The sequence below is a fragment of the Cyprinodon tularosa genome, unplaced genomic scaffold (assembly GCF_016077235.1).
Source record: "Cyprinodon tularosa strain WSP-4 unplaced genomic scaffold, ASM1607723v1 ctg228, whole genome shotgun sequence".
Lineage (NCBI taxonomy): Eukaryota > Metazoa > Chordata > Actinopteri > Cyprinodontiformes > Cyprinodontidae > Cyprinodon > Cyprinodon tularosa.
In genome coordinates this window covers 937,875-953,115 of record NW_024038851.1, presented here as the reverse complement: position 1 = coordinate 953,115, position 15,241 = coordinate 937,875, and the positions used below count along the sequence as shown (strand labels likewise).

At 38.9% G+C, this 15,241-nt stretch overlaps 2 protein-coding genes across 4 annotated transcripts in view; one reads left to right on the top strand and one right to left on the bottom strand.

Moving 5' to 3' along the window:
• Positions 1 to 15,241, bottom strand: part of macrod1 (mono-ADP ribosylhydrolase 1) — a 228,923-nt gene that overhangs the window by 120,655 nt on the left and 93,027 nt on the right. The gene's annotated exons all lie outside the window — the stretch shown is intronic.
• The window catches only part of flrt1b (fibronectin leucine rich transmembrane protein 1b), a 58,955-nt gene continuing 55,383 nt past the window's right edge, over positions 11,670 to 15,241 (top strand). Inside the window, exon 1 of one of the 2 annotated variants that reach the window (XM_038286530.1) lies at positions 11,670 to 11,820. The gene's annotated coding sequence lies outside the window, so the exon portion shown is untranslated. The remainder of the gene's footprint in view (positions 11,821 to 15,241) is intronic. The other variant, XM_038286531.1, reaches the window with a different exon arrangement.

The following is a 15,241-nucleotide window of genomic DNA, read 5'->3' as shown; positions in this document are numbered from 1 at the left end:
ACAACAGTGAAGGTCTACTTGAAAGTAGTATTAATTATGTCCTTTATTTGAAGAGATTAAAAATAAGTTTATCCTCAATTTTTGGGGGGATTTGTTTTAATTCTATAAAAATCTGCAATTTGTCACAACTTTTACATTAAGGAGAGAAGAAGAAGCATTTAGCATTTAACAATATGCAGTAAAATGTCATGTTCTCCACATTATGCCATTAGAAACATGTTTTTAACCTATTTTAGGGCTTCTTATCAGGATTAGCGCTTATCGCTGCAGCCTCTTTCATGGCTCACTGTAACACCACTTTATAACCTGTTACTGAGTTAATTACATTCACTTTTCTTTTCTGCTGCGGCTCCCCTGATTTGTTGGCTAGAATAGGAACCAGCAGGTTCTAAATCTTATCAAGGAGAACAGAGAGGCACAGCACATTATTAGAGGCTAACTCCACTGCCCGTGAAGCTAATGAATAAACTCATGCTGAGTCTTCAGTTCTAAGGATTACAAACAATTCAGTGGGCAGAATAAAAAGACAATATGGCTTGATTTGTCTTTTAGTTATGAAAAGGTCCCCCTTAACACAGCTTTTCTTAGAAATAACAAAAAGTTGACGACGGCTTGATTATAATAACAGCATAATGAGCTTGTTTTATAGACTAAATTAATGTTGGTGGTGTAGCTGGCCAGTGTGTGTCCAATCATTACCCTTCCCTGCTTGTATCATGTCACTGCACAGCTTTAAAAGTGTAAACTGCTGGCAGGGTGATAAGCCAGGCTGTGTCTAGCTTCAACATATGCGATACCCGAGTGTTTTTCTCACCCGCATAACCAAAAACGTGTAGAGTCAGCAATACTCGCCCAGGGACATCTGCAGCGCCGTCAGTAAACTCAAACCTGACCAAATACTCATTTAAATCACATTATCATGGGTCCCTTTATTCCGCTGCCTTTGCATCACATTCTCAGTGGTGTGACCATGTCAGTATAATCTGATAAGCCCATAATCTCACTGCGAGAGGCAGTTAGAAAGTTGTGTCTGAAAACACCGGAGACATCCCTCATTTTAGATACTGCTTGCCAGCAGGCATTGTGCCAGCTGAGACTGTGCGCTCTATCTAAAAACTTGGTTTTACAGTGGGAGGATAAATCCACACATAATATTCTTTCTGAAGGTTATTCAAACATCAAAATGCATGACCCTCATTATCAGTAAATAACTCTATTTTTCTTGCCCTAAAATACACTTGGGGGGTTAATTTAGATGCAAAAGAAAAACTATTGCAACTTCTAAGCCTCCATGCATCACGGCAAAGGTTGAGCATGGTGTGAATTCCTGAGAAGTGAGAGACAGAGGGGGATATCATCAAGCTCTGACAAAAGAAAGAGCCCAAGTTAATTCAAGTTAATTTAGTATTTAGTTAAGAAAGTATTTATTAAGTAAATTAAAATATGTTTCTTCAGAGTCATAATCTTGTCTATCTCTGATAAGCCAAACGACTGCAGAGTCAGTCCAGTTCTCCTGCTCATAGTGAACCTAGTGAAAAAGAATGGTGGGAACACAGATCCGTGTGGCACTCCAGTGCTGTTTAGCACCTCCTACTGGAGCAAAGCAGGTTCTAGAGACCAAGATACCTTCTGGACATAAAGCCTCATCTCCCCAAATGCCTTTTAACTTGACATCTACTGTAGACAAGAGAGGAGAGAGCCAGCATCACATAATTTGGTTGGACACAGCTATTAATAACCAGGAGGATTCATAACCCAATAGAAAAATAAGGCAGCTGAGGTCCATCAGGAAAGATGTGGGCTGAAAGAGGAGTGGAGGTCTGTTTGGAGAGGAAGATGATAAACATGTTCTTAAACCAAGCTTAATGAAAAACAACCTTCAGTAGACTGGCTTTATTGAGCCTTCCATCATTTTCCTCCTCCTCCTGCCTAAAGCTTGATAAGCCTCCTCCCTGACCATCCATCTCTAGCATAGTTCTGCTGGATCTTAATGGTCTTAAGTTCCATATCTATGCTCCCCAATAATCACCCTTCTCCCACCCAGTTTTTATTTATTTTCCTTCAGATCCAAGTGATCAGATGTTTGGTGCTGGAAAAAACTATTATGGTTAAGATGGTCATCTCCACACCAAACTTAAAGCACTGATTAGTGATACTAATGTAAGAGGTATCAAACCTGCTGATTTACCCTGTTTCCATCTTCTAACAGTAGTTTTGTCCTATTTTGCATCTATCATCTGCTTGCCACTGGGCAGGTTGCGCAGATGATTTCTTTATTCTGTCTCAGTACACCTGTCTAAATAGGGATGGGGAGCTTCCTGGCTGAAAGCAACCAAATGCACTCCTTCACTACTTAAACATAGAGTTTAAAAGGCTGTAAATGATAGCTCTTAAATTTACCTTTAGAGGATCTAGGTCACAAGTTATATCCAAAGAAGAACAGCAAGAAGATTCCCAGGTGGAAGAGTTAGAGTTAAACTAAACCAATGTGACGAATTAATGATTAAGATCATTTGGGTAAGGTAAGTAATGGGAGACCCGAGTACAACCTAGAGATTGACAATAATTCAATATCATTATATGTTATTATATCATTTGATTCAATAACATTACCATATTTCATTGTACTTATAGTACCATATATATGTACTTATAGTCTAACTTGACAGCATTTGTCACTGATAGGTGCTTTGGGTTTTATCCATTTTGGTTTTAAATCCATATGTTATAACGTCTGAGTGTTATATAAGCATGGCAAAATACTGTGGACATCCTTCAAAGTCTATCTGCAACTTTGAGTTTTTTTAAATTTCTATCAAAACAGTATGGCATTGACTGAAATCAAAGTATCATTATATAAGTTTCGGCCATATTGTCCAGTCATAGACGAGCTATGATCCAGTAGTTCACAGGACGCCTTTAGAGGCAATAACCCAAATTCTCTTTTCTGTCTTGCACCATGTGGTGGGTGAATCCTAGTCCGATCTTCTTGAGTTTATTGAGGTTTGCAGACATTCATTTCTGCACAGATTTCCTCAGGTCCCACAACAGCGTCTCAATATCTTTTCAGGCATTCTACTGTTGATTTACTGCCACTTTTGGGATTGTGGTAATGTCTAAATATATAAAACTCAATTTTGTCCAAGCTTCAGCTAACTGACAGATGGGCTCATATTTGACTTTAGAATACTTTGGTGTACAAAGGAGTCCATGGTCCATCCAGGGCTGAGTGTGAATGAGGAGTTTGTGGTGATGTTGAGTGTTTGGTTTGTCTTGAACTGTGTATTAAGGCCATACATCCTTATTTTGGTCTCATCTGTCCAAAGGACATTGCTCCAGAAGTTTTGTGGTTCATTTTAGACGGCTTTTAGCAAACTTATATAGTTCTGCCATCTCTTTTTAAGGAGCAGAGACTTTCTCTCAGTATTTTTTCCACAAAAGGAACAAAGTGTGCCCTGCGGTTTAGCAGTCATGAAGGATAAATGTAAAAAAAACTTTAAAATAAGATATATTTTACCGCAAATGCTTCATCATTAAATCTCAGGTTTATCTAGGTTAGGGGGATAAAAACGGTATAAATATGAAATGTGAAAAATAGTCCTGTTTTTGTTTGCCAAATTTGTAACCCTCAGTTTAGAGCTCTGACTGCTGAGGTAAATGAACAGCTGTCCATTTTACAGCCTGGGAATACATATTAACTCCATGTTTGCTGCATGTACTGCAAAACAGATAAAATGCAGGACAGTAAAGCTGCTGACTTAAAACAATTCAATGAAAGAGCTGCAGCTAAAGAAAAAAAAAGACCTGCATGACTATATGTTGCGAGGCAACCCATAGGTTGAGTGGCTGGAAGCTCAGACCACATGGATGAAAACACCTCTGACATCTGAGTCCCACTTTCACACCTGGCCAGCTGAGTCTGCGGTGCATGTCATTTCCCTGCTCCCTTTGCCGCCTTTCATGTCGTTTGAACGGCAAAGATCCATTAAAGGAGGCAGAATCCAAATAGAAAACTTAGCAGCAGTAGAACTGTCGGTCATTGGGCTGAAAATGTGCATTCTTGCCAAAGAGTAATGAAAAAGTAATCAACCCCTTACAGATTCTTTGGTTTTTGCTTTTTTTCTCTAACTTATATGTTCCAGCTCATTCAGGGAACTTTTGGTGTTGGTAAAAAGTAACTTCAGTGGATATAAAATACTGTTGCGCGGATACCATTTTTTGGACCCGAAACCGATAGCCGATACCTGGCTGTGCAGTATTGGTGGATACCGATACCATACCGATACCATCTGTTTGAAATTGATGTGTGTGTGTATATGTGAAGAACTGCATGCTACTTGGATGTAAAATAATTGCCATCATGGCTTTGTCAAGCTGCTGCCTACCTTTGTGAAGCAGGAAAAAGGCTAATACAAACTAAATCCAGTAGAACTTTTTATTGTCTACCTGGAGTGGGTAACAAAAGTTGAATAAACTCTTGGCTCTCAAAATGGTATCAGTGCCCTATTTGTTGGTACTCGCCGATACTGATACCACCATTTTAGTGCTGGATCGGGGCCCCGTCCGATACTGGTATCTGTATTGGTGCAACACTAATATTAAAGGCAGTTTTCAAACCATTTCATCGATTAAATAGAATACGCCATCAAAGCAAACCTGACAATATTAGAAAACAATTACCAATCTTAAATCACTTAATATCAACCATAACATCCTGTTTTGGATAATTTCAAAGGTCATGTCTAGGACTAATTACTACCAGATCTGCATAATCAAGAGATTGATTATATAGATGTGAAATTTAAATAAGTCAAAATGCAACAGATCATGTCTAGATTTACCCTTCTTACTGCAAGGCAACAGTGCTACCCAATGAACCACCGTGCAGCCCTGCAGTGAGGCCTTTCTTTGTAAATGGCAGAGGGTTATAAAATAAAAAATGGCTACGAAGAGTATGAGAATCAGAGAAAGGTCTCAGAAGAGAGAAACAAGACAAGAGAGTTATTTTGGGAGATTCTTTTACTTGATGGCATACGCTAAAAAAACACAGGTCGGGCTTCCCACTGATGAGTCAGTTGCGAAGTTTCTACTCGATAGGTAAAATTTGGGATGCTGTTTAGAGAAATCCATTTCATATAACTGCTAGTAAAATGAGGATAAATTATCTTGTGCATGCTCTCGCACATGTTTAATAGGCGTTCCCTCTTGGGAGCAGATACAGGGTTGTGTATGTGCATTATTTTTTAAAGTGGAGAGGGATGGTTTTTTCACAAATTCGCGAAAATCCCCCACTATACCTTTAAAGTGGATACTCTGCCCTCAGGATTTATGTCCTTTATAGATGGCCACAGCAGTTGGGTGTAACTTACGATCAAACACTGATATCTTTAAACAAATACAAGTACTTACTGTACACCCTTCAGAACTGGGACTAAGTCTTTCATCAGGATAATGGTCCAACAGAGATAACCAGAAACATGGCAAAAATTGTCGAACGATTATAAAAAATAAGCTTTCTTTTATATAAATATTAGTTCCAATACCCAATTCCGTAGTGAACCAGAGTGTCTCGATCATCTAAAGACATTGCACAAATTGTCACATTCAGAGATCCACCTCTTTCTACTCTCCTAGCTTGGAAACATGATGTGCTATCCTAGCAGCAAAACTGGGCTGTTCAAATTACTGACAGCAGAAAAGCCATTAGTTTAGCCACTAGTGATTTTCTTAAAAGCAATTATTTTTTTAAAGAGAACGTTTTTTTTACTTGCATTAATGCCTCAAATTAAAGGGTGGATTTTCCTAAAATGATCAGTGTGAGAATCAAGTTCTGTAATAATAGTGACATTAAATGTTCTGCCTTTTACACATCATCACCATGGATGCCAACAAATATATCTGTCCAAATGCATCATTTAAAATACTGATCCTATATTGGTTCAGACGTGTTGATCCTACTTCCTGTTTTACTCACATTCATGTCGATAATTTATGGACTTTATCAAGTTTTTCACAAATTTCCAATTTCACAGCTCATAAAATCTCTGAATATGTAATATAAATGTATTAAAAGCGACCAGCTTCTCTCTCTCTACATGGGGAGAGAAAGAACACCCGGAGACAGGAAATAAGATTTCTTTTTTGTGTGTTTAATACTCGCTGCAGCGCCGTCACTCAGAATGAACGTTTGAATTTTTCTGTGACTGGTGTTAAATGAGAGCAGCGGCTGCCTCGGTATGTGGGAATGTGTGCACTTACACCTGCTTTTGTGCTCTCTGCCCCGGCACTCACCGTGATCCCAAGTTCAACTTCTTCTATATTATCTTTCAGAAGACCCATAAAGAGACCGATATTCTTTAAGTACAGAGGCTAATACAAATATTCCATGTTTTAAGACTGCTGCTTGCTGATTTCCCAAGGTCGTTAGAAAGGCTCTCCTTTTTAATTTCGTGAAGAAGTGAAAACAAAAACCTAATGAGGGAAAACTCATATTTTTTGTCAGATATTCTGAGATGTTAAGATCAAATTGTGCCATGATTCGAAAGATGTCATTAGAGATGAAGCCAAATACACTTCAGAATCCTCTAGAATGACTGACTTTACCCTCTGATACACAACTACTCCACTTTTAAGGGAACCTGAAAGTAGGAAGAGTCTTCTTTTAATTTTTCAAGGCCTTAAATCCCATGTCTTTGGAGAACAGATCAAGGAGTGGCATTCTCAAGGCTCTGGGAATAAAAACAACAAAGACATTTAAAATAAGACTTGGATAGACATGAAGAAAGCAGCCTGACACCATCACGAGGATCTGTGACTGCTGTAAAAATTGGTGCTTTCAGATATGGCAGGACATCACCAAGAATGACCTACTTAGTAATCTGAATCCTTAAAGGAAAAAAAGGAGGGTTTTTTCACATTTCTTGGCAAAAGACTGAAGAAATGTCTAACCAGGCTGAAGATACCGTGGAATAAAAAGGTTAAAGAGCATCAAAACTTTGAGAAAGGAGTACTTATACATAACATAATAGAGCTAATGCTGCAAATGTGCACAAACGTTATGAAGAGGAAAATATAGAAGTAAAACCAGATATTTTCTGCAACTGTATAAAAAAATGAACCTTTATCTTCTTACTGTTGTTAATTAAACTCGCTTCCTTGGGCTCAATTAAACGCCAGAATAACTTGAGAGTTTTTTAAAGATTTTTTTATTACTGTCTTTTCAAATTAAGAAGTTCACTCTGAGACTACTATTTAATTGCTCAAACAATTCCAAGTTGATGCACAATTCTCAAATATTCATGCACAGCGTTTGAGATATATAAAGACAAAGGTGTTATAAATCTATCACAAGCATGGTTTCTTTTAGAGTACACAGTGCTGGGATATCTATGTTCAAACCATGGATGCACAATATGTTGGCATTAACTAACAGCCAATATTGGGCAGTTTGAAGCACATCTGCATTGGGCCAGTCAAACACTAACCGATATTCATTTCTATACTGTGGTTTGAATTGTGTCCAAAGGTAGAAAAATGTTCAATATATTATGCTGGTAAATATTGGTTATTGGCCATAACGGCAATATTTCTATTGGATATTAATATCTACACAAACGCTTCTAGTAGAAGACCAGCTCTGTTTCCAAGAGATTAATATGTTGAGGTGTGCATAAAACTTGTAACGATTAAAGAGGAAAAATTTAAGAGAGCATCACAGGGATAGTAAAGGGACAGTCAAAGAGGAAGAAGGCATTGCCTCAAAGGAAACCATAAAAATGCCAGAATGCAGTCTGAAGATACACTCAGGGAACAAGACATTGTTTGGGGATAAAGTATGTCCAGTGAGCTGATAAAACCAGGACTAAAAGTTTGAACTAAGGCTAAGTTCACACAGCAGCCTGAAGTGACACAAATACGATTTTTGTACCCATATGCAACCTGTGTCTGATCTTTTCATGGCAGTCTGAACAACACAGATCTGATTTTTTTCCAATGCGACAGCCAGGTCGCATTCATCCGACCTGAACGTCATTAATACTCAACAAATCACTATTCTGCGTCTTTCTGCGCAAAAGGGGGGGGGGGGGGGGGGGGGGGTTACAATAACCCTGGTGGACAATAATCGTCATTGCCTCCTCTACTGCGCAAGCATTGTATAAATGCAGTTCACCCAGGAGATCACATACAAGTCACATATATTTGGAAATGTCTAAAGCACCACAAGAAAAAAAACATCGGATTTCACAAAGAAAATCGGAATTGAGCAGTGAGAGCGTAGCCATAATAATCATTGTTATGTTTGGAGGTAAACGGGGGAAACTTGAACAGCATGCTATCTTTAAGTACGGTGGTGGAAGCATCATGTCCGGGAGGTTGTGGTTGCTTAATAAATGGTATCATCAGGAAAGAATAAAATGTGGACAAAATGAATTAACATCTCAAACATTCTGTCTCAGTTACACCAGTTCTGTATGGATGAATAGGTCACATATCCAGTAAACATTTGACCCAAACCATGCAGTTTATAATGTGTTTCTACCAAACAATAAAACATTGTAAACTTCAAAATTTTAGTAGTAAATAAAACTGATATATTCCGGCATACACCCCATAGAAATACAGGTAATCCCAACTGATGCAAAACATGGTACTTTTAGTTCATTTGAATTCTGACAAAGGGAAAAAAAACTGCCTGTTTTATGCTGAGTTTTTAAAAAAACTAGTTTTAAATGCATGTGGGGCACTTTCTAATAGTTAAATAATATTACTTCATGTTTCAACTTCTCTTTATGTTTCAATAAAATGTAACATCACAATAATAAAGAAACAAAAAGATAGAACTATAGCCCATCAAGTTTGGTCTATAAAGATAAAAAGAGCAAACAGGATAAATATGCCAACTAGGACTGTAAAACAAGAGGGGTCACTCCCATTATTTCCATGATTATGTAATAAAAACAATTGTAATGTAAAACAATAACGTTCAATGTCAATTCTTATTGTTTGAACCAGTTCAAAGACATTCCCACTAACAAGCTTGGAACGCCATGTTCTAAAGAGAATAATGAGATTTATATAGGTGTGTGCATGCATGTCTTAAAGAAACGTTCCCTTTATGAATCAAGGTCTGCATGAAAATGAGCACCTGTGGCTCAGGCTGACACTTTGCCTTCTACTTCCCCACATTCAACACTAATGTACATTTTGTGCATGTTGAAGCATTAAAAAACCTGCTGATTTTTAGCTCTCTCTGTCGAATCAAGCACAGCAAATGAAAGCAAAGCCAAGAGAAAAAAAATGTATCTAACACAGAAACTGCAGTTTATTTGGTTCCTACATTTAAAATAAGTGCCACGGCAGCCATCCTGCAACATTAAGCCCAGGTGTTAACAGTGCTGATGTTCATAAAAATCAGATTTACAGTTTTATGCTTGCTAAAATAAATGAGAAAATCTTCTTCCACACAGCTGAGCATAGCCTCCCAGCAGCAGATCCTAACCTGTTGCAGACGACCCTTTTTAGTCATTTTTCTTGTCTTCAAAAGCGTAAAAAATGAGGCTCCAGGTCACACCAGAATCAATAAGCCTTTTTTCACACATAAAGCCGATCTATTTGTACCATGAGGTATCCAAAGTGGAAACAGTATTTAACAAACTACTGTCATGCAGTTCTAATACAAGCTGGTTGGGAAAGTGGATTATTTTATATATTAATGCGTTGGCATGTGATTTTTAAACATGCAAAATCTAATTTATACATACAGTCACATGAAACTTTTAATTAGTGGCAGTAAAAATGTTATAGACTACTAAGCTATATCAACGGGAGTTATATTCACAGTGTTATAAACTAATTAATGGCTAGAGAAAATTTTTTGTTTCCTGTCACTACAGTATTTACCCATTTAATGCCATTACATGATCTCTTAAATACCTGAAAACCTAAGAATAGTTAAGCAAACATTGGGGACGGTGGTGGAATCAGTTAAGGTGTTTGTCAAACATGGCGAAGTAGGAAATCCACCAATAGAAAATAAGTCAACCAAAATGGCTGACACTTGTGGTGAAATATTAAGCCCAAAATGGAGGCAGAAGGTTGTTGATGAAAACAAAAGGCATGTTCTAAAAATGCAACTTGTATTCATTGCTCTATATCTGAGCATTTATGTATATTTTTGACTATTGTATGCTGTATAACCAAGAACAGTTCTAAGGGAACATTAAAGATATAATTATGACTTTCATTTCCATAACTCCAGGTAAACTAGCTTGGATCTGTTGTTACATATAAACTGAACAGGCAACCAAAGTAAGGACTGAATTGAGAGTGAAAGAGGTTTAACTGGGGGAAAAAATTAAGTTTTCCTACATGGATCCCTTCAATGTTGTCAGAAACTCCATAAAAATCTGAGCCTGTCTGTAGCAAATATGAGCCATTTTTCTCTGTCACACATGAGCGACTTTTGCTATGACACTGCAGCTGTTTAGCAAATGCTTACCGTGGGGCTCACACTCGTTTTAGGAAACCAGAAATGATTCCATCACATTATCACATGTTGAGCCCAAATCCAAGAGTAGAGTGCCCAAGTTGAAAAATCACCAGAGCTGCCTTCCTAATGCTCTACTCTGCTTACCCTCTGTGAGGTAAATGGTTCACACTCTTAATGCTGAACTGACTGCTTAGCTGTCCTTTGGTGTACTAGGACTGGGGAGACATAATCATATTCACAGTCGACTGCCCAGGAGGTTAAAAAAATCTGTAATAAAAAGCCCCAACATCCCTCTTCATCTCCAAATTCTACCTTTACCTTCCCTGTCACAAAAAACATTATAATTAAATCTCCCTTATAAATCATTATTCATAGGATTTAACAGTTATTAAGATTTTCTCCTGCAGGGTACAATAGACCTTTGATAAATGTGCAATGATCCTGTTTAATGGTGCCGTTCTCTGCACAGATACATAGGTGCTTGAGACAGAACCAGCCTCTGAGCCCTCTGGGGAAACAACGGCATCAAAGCAACTAAGATACTCCATGTGCATGCAGAATCACGCAGGGACAGAGACTGAGCTGCACACACAGGGGCGTGCAAACACAGAGAGGTGTGTGCACAAACACAACGCTCGACTGCAGACAAGCGTACATGCATGCACGCACGCACACAAACACAGCCAGCCACAGTTCAGTGTTTGGGTAACCATGGGGACAGCAAACCCAAAGGTTTGTTTCTGAAACCTAGTTAATTAGAGAGAGGCAGAATAATGCCGATACTCTGGGGAAAGTGTTTCGCCATCTGTTAATCCCCACAAGCACCCTCCACTCGGTCGCGCACAGACAAGGAAGCTGGCCACAGTCGCCGGTGCACGACAAACATCTTCTCCCACGGCGCTCCAGTACGTGGAGGCCAACAGTTTCTCTTTCTTACTGGTATTAGATGACTAATTGGAATAGCTAATACTGAGCCGCTAAATAAAGCAGGCTTGCATCTGCTGCTGACACACACCAATTATCGAGTGGGGATGGAGATCAGGGTGATAAGTTATACAACTACATCTAGAGAGAAAAAAGGGCAAGATGGAAGGAGGCATGGTAAGTTGACACGGAGGAGAAGGAGGAGGAGGAGGAGAGCGCGAGGTGTCAGGGGACGGAGGAAGGGCTCGGAGAGGGAGGGGTGATGGAGGTTGAGTGAGTGAGTGAGAGTTAGAGGCAGAGACGAAGTGAAAGAGGCTCGATGTTGGAGAAGAGAGAGAAGCGGGACTAAATTTGTCGGAAACATAGAGAAAACAACAGAATGGAGAGAGCTTTGTCTTTTTAAGGAGGTAAGTGATAAAGCTGAACGGGGAGAAAGATAACTGGAGGAAGGGAGCGGACTGATGGATCAGTGGGGAGCAGGAGCTGGATGCTGAGAACCCAGGCAGATAGAGGTGAAGAAGTTGGATGTGAGGGGAAACCCAGTTAAGATATGAGCTCTCGGCTGCTTTTTGGCACAACCCAAAAACCGGTGTTTATTCACCTGCGTGTGTGTGCGTGTGTGTGTGTGTGTTTGCCTCTCTCAGTGGATTGTTAGAAGGCAGGAGTAATGATGACGATGACTGAAACGGGCTACAATCTACTTTACATTCAGCTGTGTTGAAGCAGTCTTCCGTCTTTGCTTTCTCTGTTGCTCCATCTTATTTTTCTTCCCTTCTCCCACCACCCCACCCACTCCCCCCCCCCCCCAGCCCCCAGAGCAACCTGTTTGTATATTCCTCCCTCTAAAGCTCTACTCTCCATCCTCTGCCCACTTGTCCTAACCACCATTACACCTCCTTCCATCGTTTAATTTCTAGCTATCATTCATTTGCTCCACTCGAGAATCTGAATCAATTTGCCACTGTCCTCATGTCACGGAGGACAAAGCTACTCATAGGATAAATGAACTAATAGTGGTAAAGCTCTACCTGACGAAAAGGATTGATTACAGAAGGAACGAGTAAGAAATTACTTTTTAAAGCAGAGGAAAGCGCATCAATTAAAGCGATAAATACCCTTAAAAGTAATGAACTTAAACAGATGGAATACATTTACAGCCTAATGAAAGAAACAAGCTGAGAGATCAGAAAAGGAAAAACAATCATGCAAGGAGAAAAAAAAGGTGCACTGGGATGAAATTCGTCTTATAGCAGTTCTCTCTCCTGCACCTGTGTTTACAGTCCTTTATTGGTTTCTCTCAGCCCCCTTGGCAAAAGCAGCTCCAGAATCTTGGGTGAATATGAATGTGCTTTCAAGCTTCCAGCAGCCTCGTTCACACCTGATGAACAAACAGGTGCACGCATGCAGACTGCTTCGAAGCTAAAGAGAAGTGAAGACTGAAGCCATCCAGAATATAACCAGCGGGGTGTGCTCAGCATAATCTGGTTTCTTTTTGTTGTGCATTGACATTCATTTCAACATGCAAACGCCCAAGCTCGCAGTACGACTGTTTGGAAATTAGCAAGGCAAAGGGCAAAAAGAGCCAAGGTCTCAAACAGCTGAGGGAAGAGGCTGACTAGAATTCAAATGTATGCAAATGAGCAGTCATGAAGAAAAGTAAAGGTGTAAAGGTGTATTCGCTTTGGGTTTTTTTGTCATAAATCTTATTCCCTTGTTCCAGCAACAACTGGCAGCAATTTAAAGACGTTCTAAATGCTGGAGATAAAACAGATTCCCACAGCTTTAAGCCTAAACAAATCAGCTAAACCTCTGGATGTAAATGAGGTTAGAAATGTGTACATAGCTAAGACAGGCTTTAAAATTAGATTCACTTAGAGCAAAATCTAAATATCAGGAGATAAATTTAGACAAGACTAAGATCTTTTTTTTATTATACGTACCAGATGTAAGAAGCAGCAGGCAGGTTGTGAAAAGGTTACTGAAGGAGGAAGACTTGCCTTTTCATTTAGTATCAGTAAGTTAAAGATCTTTTTAAAAGAAAACTGTTTTCTTAACATAGTGAAAAAGAGCAAGAGTTTCAGCAGCTAACAGGAAGGCTAAACCAATGAAGCCAGTGTTGCTTTGTTTTAAGCTCATAAGTCAGGAAATTAACAGGAACAGGAAATGTTTTTAGACCTTTAGATCCATATTCTTCAATAGGATCCATATTCTTCAATTAGATCCATATTCTTCAATTAGATCCATATTCTTCAGCAATAATTGAAGATGACCATTTCAATATCAGCAGTGCTTCCTGTGGTAATGGCTAAAATAAAATGCACTCAACCACACAATGAGACAGTGGCTCTGGTTCAAGAAAGGAAAAAATAATAATACTACATTATTCTCACACATGGCAGTCCAAACTTACATGAAAATCTAAGGAAAATGTTTAAGCAGCAAAAACATCAAAGGGTGCATTCTCACTGCTGCCAACTAATGCTACACCTTTAGTTGGAATGGTTTGCTTTCACACTGGGATTTTTTACAATGTCATGCAACCCCCTGATTGTTCGAGGGGCAATAAGGACTGGCCTAAACTGTACTATGTTTTCCATCTTTGGATTCGGCTACAGCTCAAACTGGACGACAAAAGCGCAGGGTTTAAAAGTTCACAACTCACGATATACATCTGTTCTAACTAGTGTTGAAACAATTAATCAGTTATTGATATAAACATCAACTAATTTAGTAATCGATTAATCATTAACTGGAGTATTAAGACTTTTAAGCTAAAAGATTTTTCTTTTTTAATTGTCTTTCAATATTCTCTCTTCAGAACTCCTCATGTAAAAAACTTTTAGTTTCACCTGGTTTATTTCGTATAAAAGTCTTCTTTAAGGAAGCTTTGGCTAACCGCTTAATGATTGATTAATAAAAAATAACAATCAACAGATTTCTTGATTTGCAAATTAATCGTTAGTTAGTTTGCAGCCTTAGTTCTTACACTGTACTGCCCAATACTGTGATGCGATCTGCCTGCTCATGCTATACGACCATAAACAACAGGTTGGACTCAGTCCCATAGAGAGATGGCGCTGAATTCCTTCATTTGAACATTTGCAAAGGGCGAAATTCAGGTAAATGGCCCGTAGATCTGCTTCAACAGCAAGATAGGCTCTAGATTACCTTGCGAGGGCCAACTGAATTTCAAATGTTTGATTTTCATCCCACTGTACGATTCTCAATCGGGAAGCAATTGTGAGAGGCTAATAACCCCTTGTTATCCCAGGTATACAATATGATCCAGGGCGCATGATACTCAGCCGATCCAAAAGATTCTGGCATAACTGAATATAATCGGCCAAACAAAGGGTACTCCCACCATAAAGCTCAAGTATTGCACTAATCCAGAATCTTAAAAAGCATGAAGAAGAAATTCTGTCTCATCGATAGGACTTGGTCAGCAAGCAGATTGTTAAATCCCTTTCGGCGACCATTTCATAATAAAGAAAATTTGTACCGCATTGTTCCACAGACCTACTATGGCTTTATGCTGTCATTATTCCAAAGTCATTTGAACACCTCATCTGTAAAACATGTTTTCCCTCTTCTTCTATAGCTGAAATTCTCTGTTCTTACGTCACAACGTCTAGCCCAGATGAAGCACGCACTCACACTAAAAGTGAATTTCACAATTGTACCAGTGCCAGGGTTTGATTCTATTGTCCATTTCAGGGTGAAAGATGGGTTCACATCTATATGGTCTAGTCTAGAAACTGGACTCTGGCCCATTAGTAGCATCCCAAAGGTTTGGTGCAAAAGCAATTAGAGCTTTAATGAAAACAA